This window comes from Lycium barbarum, chromosome 11, assembly GCF_019175385.1.
Source record: "Lycium barbarum isolate Lr01 chromosome 11, ASM1917538v2, whole genome shotgun sequence".
In the NCBI taxonomy this organism is placed as follows: domain Eukaryota; kingdom Viridiplantae; phylum Streptophyta; class Magnoliopsida; order Solanales; family Solanaceae; genus Lycium; species Lycium barbarum.
The window spans coordinates 72,274,832-72,281,550 of NC_083347.1; the positions used below are offsets into that span (position 1 = coordinate 72,274,832).

The 6,719-nt window shown below is 37.9% G+C and overlaps 1 long non-coding RNA gene across 1 annotated transcript; it reads left to right on the forward strand.

The window, feature by feature from the left end:
- The first annotated feature begins 1,609 nt into the window (after nucleotides 1-1,609).
- On the forward strand, nucleotides 1,610-4,785 carry LOC132618070 (uncharacterized). Its single transcript, XR_009573938.1, has 3 exons — nucleotides 1,610-1,998; nucleotides 3,484-3,540; nucleotides 4,395-4,785. It is a non-coding gene; the product is annotated as an uncharacterized LOC132618070 (long non-coding RNA).
- The last annotated feature ends 1,934 nt before the right edge of the window (nucleotides 4,786-6,719 follow it).

A 6,719-nucleotide genomic window follows, 5' to 3' on the forward strand; every position in this document is an offset into this window, starting at 1 on the left:
CTCACACAATATCAGGATCAAAAGTTATGAGCTTTTTAAGACAGACTGTTCGAGCAGAAAAACTACCCTGCGCAAACGCGACCAAAGGGCCGCGAACGCGAAGGGAAAATTCTGAGTCGGTGCAAACCGACTTAAACCTTCTATATAAAGGGGATTAACCCCTCATTTCCATTCCAACACACCCCAAACAGATCCCAAACCCCCTGGAAAGTTCTCCTAACTTCCACCCATTAAATTTGATACAAAATTAAGTAAAATCTCAGAATCGAGGCTCGGGTAGCGCATAATCGTGGTTATAGTATCATTTGGCGGTGGATTTTGAAGTGGATTCAGAGCGAATATTGGATATATTGCCAACAAGAGTAAGGTATGGATCTCTTTCTATTTAAGTTATTACCGGTTTATTCATGAAGATAGAGTGGTTAAATAATTGTATAGTAAGTGGGTTAGTTATGGAAGTTGGAAAATAGTGTGTAGGCTGTTTTATGGTATATATTGGTGTTGGAAATGATGTTATTGATGTTGGTATTGTTGTTATTGTTTTTGGTTGCTGAGTTGAGGTTTCGGGCTAGGCATATAAGCAGGGAAGATGCTGCCCGATTTTCGGCAGGATACAGAACAATTTAACTTGAAAGCTTAACACAAGTATACTATGATGAGTCTAACGATAGTGTGAATTCTTTTAAATGTGGACTTACGAGCTCGGGCAAAGAAGTGTAGATAATTGGAGGTTGACCAGGTATGTATAGTTATCCCTTCCTTCTTTTTGGCATGAATCACATAAAGTGAGCGAAAGATGAACATACATGACTCCAATGAACTCTAGTTCTCAGTGGTACTTGACATGACAGTTGTCTTTGATTCTCAAGTGTCGGCTCATTCTGTTTATTCTCTCGAATTCTAAATGATGATTCAGTTTGTACATGATTGCTCCTAATATTCTATTCGTGCATATTGTTATTGTATCACTTCACCGAGTCCCTCACTAGAGGGCCGGGTACGTTTTTGTGTACAGTTTCATTGCATTGTTCACCGAGTCCCTCAATAGAGGGCCGGGTATGTATATTATATATATTTCACCGAGTCCTATAACGGACCTAGTACGCTATATGTTACATCCCGTATTTTTGGACTAGGAAATTAAACCATCCAACATGAGCAAATTTACTCGAGCTCGGAGGATTTGGTCATGTTCAAGCATGAAAATTAAGAACTCGGTGTATACAAGGAATGAAATCCCGAAATGATTTAAGGCGAAAAAAAAAAATCGCGACGATGACCATTGCAAATAATATTTTATATGTGATAAATGAGCTATGGACTAGTGCTATATCACATGAGTATAATATTGAGTATGTGGAGTGTGTTAAAATGATTAGTATTCAGGTGAATTAAAATCATGGAATTAATTGAGCGTGTAACTGGTTACTTGGTGGAGTGTAGTGGTGGTAAAGAAAAATAAATTATTGGGTAGGTGATGAATGTTATCACCATTTTCTCATGTGGCAGTAGGATGAGAAAGGAAAGTATTGACTATGCATTTGTTTGGTTTGGTGGCACATCTTGATGGAAAATGATTATTATAGCAAATATCATATAGGTGGACCCACACCCTCAAACAGAAAGATGGATGTAAACATACTAGTTTAGTTGGAAAAAGTTTCAGAATAAAGGCATCATATAGGAGAAACCTCTGTTCATGCAAAAGGTACACATGCCGAAAATTCATTCTTTGAAGAATTTTCAGACACAAAGATAAGTAGCAACAGTAACATGAGCTATGGTAGCAAGCAGCAATATTGCGTTTTCTTGAAAACAAAAAAATTAGCAGCAACGTTTTCCTTATTCCAAATGGGAAACGTATGATCCCTCTCACGAAGAAATATAATGAGTTTTGCGCACCGCTTCAATCTCGTGGTTTTATTTTGTCGTCTTATTGAATCTGGGGTTTCTTCGAAGGGAAGTAAAGTGGTAGAAGATCATTTCTTGGCATATAAGGTAAGATTTATTCTTTTCTAGGTATATTTAAATTCATCCAGGTCATAGTTAAATCGTGAGACGAGAAGTACGAAAATTACACCGTAAATTGTATTTGATGTTGTTGTTGGCTCATGGGCTGTTTGTTGGACTATTTTGTGGGTTATGTAAACGTTGTTATGGACGGAAATTATGTTATACGACATGATTAGGATGATAAATATATGAGGTGTGTTAAAAATAGTCCATGTTTAAGTGAATTGAGATCAAGAAATTAATTACGTGGATAATTGGTTAATTGTGGGATTACATTAAATGGAGATATAATGGATAAGTGTAGGTGGACAGCATGTCCACGTGGCCAAGGAGTAATTGTTACCATTACACGTATAGGACTTCTTTTCCTTGGTGTCATCTTTTGAATAGGAATGTATTATAATATGTATTGTATTGTGGGGGCCCATAATAAATGGTGTTAATTTAACATGAGCAGTTAAAGTGACAAAGCCCACAAATCATACCATGATCCGGTTATTGCCTCATTTGCTACAGATATAACAAAAGTCTTATTAGACCAAAACCCAAAGTACAACAACAACCTTACCTTGGGGAAGACGAAAACCTTTGTTGTTCTACTGCCAGAACTCAACATCACTTTATTTCACATTTGTTCACTTTTAATGCCAGAACTCAACATCACTTTATTTCACATTTGTTCACTTTTAATGAGAGGATTCTCCTATTGTTTTACATATATGCTGCAACAATTTCGCACCATGGATAGCTACTAACACACTCAAACGTAGAAGAGACAGCATCATTAAGTCATGATTGTTAGATAGTAATTTATTTCTCAAAGGCAAATTTATGCATCAACAATTTTGTTCACACCAACAGAATTATATTTCTGGCAACGTTGTCATGCTTGAAGAAGAAATTGCGAAATTGGAGCAATTAAGAATAGAAATTCCTCCGAGAAAATTAAGGTACGATTTTCTTGTTTTATGGTGTAATCGTGTTAATAGTGTTGTAATGGAGTTATTAAAATTGGATTGGACGAAATTGGAAGTAAGAAAATGCAAAAATTGATGTTATACGAAATCGCGGGTTGAAATGGATTTAGAGAAGTTGTTGAGTTGTTAGATTTGTTGTGGGTTGTTTTTCTTGTTAGTAAATATATGATATAAAGCCGAGATTTGTGGTAAATGATGTCCTTATCATATTGAGAATATTTTTAAGGTTAAGAAGAAAACATACGAAAAGGTGTCATGGAGTATACGGATTGTAATTCGAGCTTGTCGCTCGTTATAGAATATTATGAAATTGTTATGGACATGCATGCTGTGTTTTTGGGATTTATTTGTTGTTGGGCTGATATACCAAATTGGGAGATGCTAATGGTATAGAGGAGATGCTGCCCGTTTCGTTTTAAGAATTAAGTCATCAATTAATATATATGATATGCGAAAGCCTTCTTAAGTCACGTGCGTATTCTTACGATTATAGGTTTATCATATTAATTGTGGAAGTTCTTGGCTGGACTGAGCTCTTGAACGACGTAAGGTATGTAAAGTTAACCCTTATTTCTTTTTGGCATGATCCTTATGAAACGAATAGACGATATGTATATTATGATTCCAAAGAAGTTCCTACTCTTAGAGCCACTAGGATGGCTACTGTCCTTGATTTCCAGAAGCTATTTTATTATATCTTGTTACGTATACATGATTCCAGGAGTTCTATTTTGATATAATCCACTGTGGCATTCGAAAGGTATTTTAATATGACTATTGTCGTGATTTTCAAATGATAGTTCATTTTGATTATTCCATTGAGTCTTTGATAATATTTTAAATTGCATATGGTTTCTCACTACTCTGCTCGTGCATGCCTCAATATATCTTTCTCTGAGTCCTGGGCCAGGACACGTTTTCGTGCACAGCTTTACTGCATTGTTCACCGAGTCCCTCACAAGAGGGCCGGGACACGTTATATATATGTATATAATGATATGATGACATGATGATATGATGATATGGGGATGGCGGCCACGATGGCACATGATGATCTTATTCACCGAGTCCCTCACTAGAGGGCCGGGACACGTTATATATATATATATATATATATATATATATACATGATGATGATATGATTTTATTTACCGAGTCCCTCACTAGAGGGCCGGGACACGTTATACATATGCATATGAACAGGATGATTCTCTAATGGTGACATTAAGTTTCATAACGAATTAAGTCTGATATTGACACCATGATTTATGATTCAAAGGTAAGCCTTGTGGTTTTCTGGTTATTGTACTGGTCTTCTGTACTCCTCACTTCAGTATGATCCTGTTTATTGTATTTATGCTTTACATGCTCAGTACATATTCCGTACTGAACCCCTTTCTTCAGGGGGCTGCGTTCATGTCCGCAGGTACAGATGCTCACGTTAGGTAATCCGCCAGCTTAGGAGTCCTATTCAGCTATCTTGGATAGCTCCCTTGTTCCGGAGCCTAGATTTTGGTACATAATCTCTTGTGATGTATATGTATTTTATCCAGGGGTACGGCGGGGCCCTGTCCCGTCATATGATACTGTTGTTACTCTTAGAGGTTTGTAGACATATGTGTGGGTTGTGTATAAGTTCTGTTCAGCTGTGTCTATACGATGTGCTATGATATGATGTCTGTCTGTAGTGACAGCCTTGTCGGCTTGCATATGACACGATATTGATGTGTAGTGGCAGCCTTGTCGGCTTGCGTATCATTTTATGATTTGATCAGTTGTGACTCCTCAGGAGACAGTTTATCTGAATATACATATATGATGACGTTATGAACCGTTGGAGTTCTTTTGCAAGTTTCCATATTGTTCATAGATTCAGTTTGATTATATGTAACAGGTTCGTATACGGGTGTCCAGTTCGGGCACTAGTCATGGCCCACGGGGTTGGGTCGTGACACTATATATTTCACCGAGTCCCATAATGGGCCGAGTACGGTATATGATTATTTCACCGAGTCCCATAATGGGTCAGGCACGGTATATGATTATTTTAACGAGTCCCATAATGGGTCGGGTACGATATATGATTATTTCACCGAGTCCCATAATGGGTCGGGTACGGTATATGATTATTTCACCGAGTTCCATAATGGGCCGGGTACGGTATATATGTATATGACTTCATTCACCGAGTCCTCAATGGGCCGGGTACGGTATATTATATAATATATATATATATATATATATATATATATATATATATATGCATGACTCATCTCATAAGGTACAGAAGCATCGGTATCCTTGATTATCATACTTGTCTCCTGTCATCTTCTACTCAGTCATGATCTTCTTTATTGTACTTCATGCTTTACATATTTAGTACGTTTTCCGTACTGACCCCCTTTCTTCGGGGGCTGCATTTCATGCCCGCCGGTTGTCACGACCCGGCTAGGGGCCGCGACGGGTACTCGGGGCTAACCATCGAGCACCGCTCGTGCTATCATTTACCTAACCCATTTAACAATCATTCATCTATTTCCGGTTAACTTTAAAAAGAGGATTTGCTTTTCATTACAAAAATATAACGCGTTGATACAAAAACATATTTCAATATACTTATACACATGCGTACTACCCACGTTGTGGAACCACACAACCCACATCGAACATCTACGAGCCTCTATTGAGTTACATACAAATATATACACAAAAGGAACAACCAATTAGCACCTCCGGAAGATGGAGTGCTCTTCAGCTCGGCTAGTGACTCCTATCAGTCTGGACCGCTTTCCCGTCTACCTGTGGGCATGAACACAGCATCCAAAGAAAAGGATGTCAGTACGACCATTATACTGAGTATGTAAGGCATACATCAAGAAATAAAGTAAGAATAAGAAAGTAAAGTAAATACAAGGAGTTAATCGATAACTGCTTGCCTCTTAAGGCGGATCCATACATGCATACTCATAAAGCATCATATAGTAAATTGCTGCGGAACGCGCAGCCCGATCCATATGTCATCATATGTTAGTGTCGAGGAACGTACGACCCGATCCATAAATATAATAAGTTAGTGCCGAGGAACGTACGGCCCGATCCATAACCCATATATCCCGCGTCCGGGCATCCCGCGTCCGGGATGAAATCATGATATGCCAGCTGACCAGGTGGCTATGCGTCTATAGCGCCTCACCTTCCCCATATCCCCTGAATACATATACATATCATATACTTATACCATATACTTAGCATGCATGAGTGCCCAAGGATAAGCTGTAAGTACGTCGGAGTGACGTAAGGTCGAAAGCCTCCGATTATGTTATGGAGTAATCATTGTCGCTTTGTCTCACCTTGAGAGAACAATTATTATAAGGCGAGACTATCAATGAAGAATAGCATTAAAATAAATCATAGAATAAAATCATGAACTTCCTAAGGCATCCATTCATATACTTTGGAAGATTTAGAAATAAAGTCACCATCCATGAATAAATTGAGAAATCAGTAAATAACTCAACATTCTTATATCGTCGTTGGAATCATAAACTTAGAACCTTTAAGCATGGAGTCATCTCATCATAATGATATTCTCACTTTTGACATCATCGTTGTCATTGAAAAACATATCCTTCGTCGTTATCATAAGAACTCACATAATCACAACCTTTGGTTTTGGAAAATGGAAGTACTTTGGAAAACATTTATGGAATATCAAGAAGGAAATCGTGC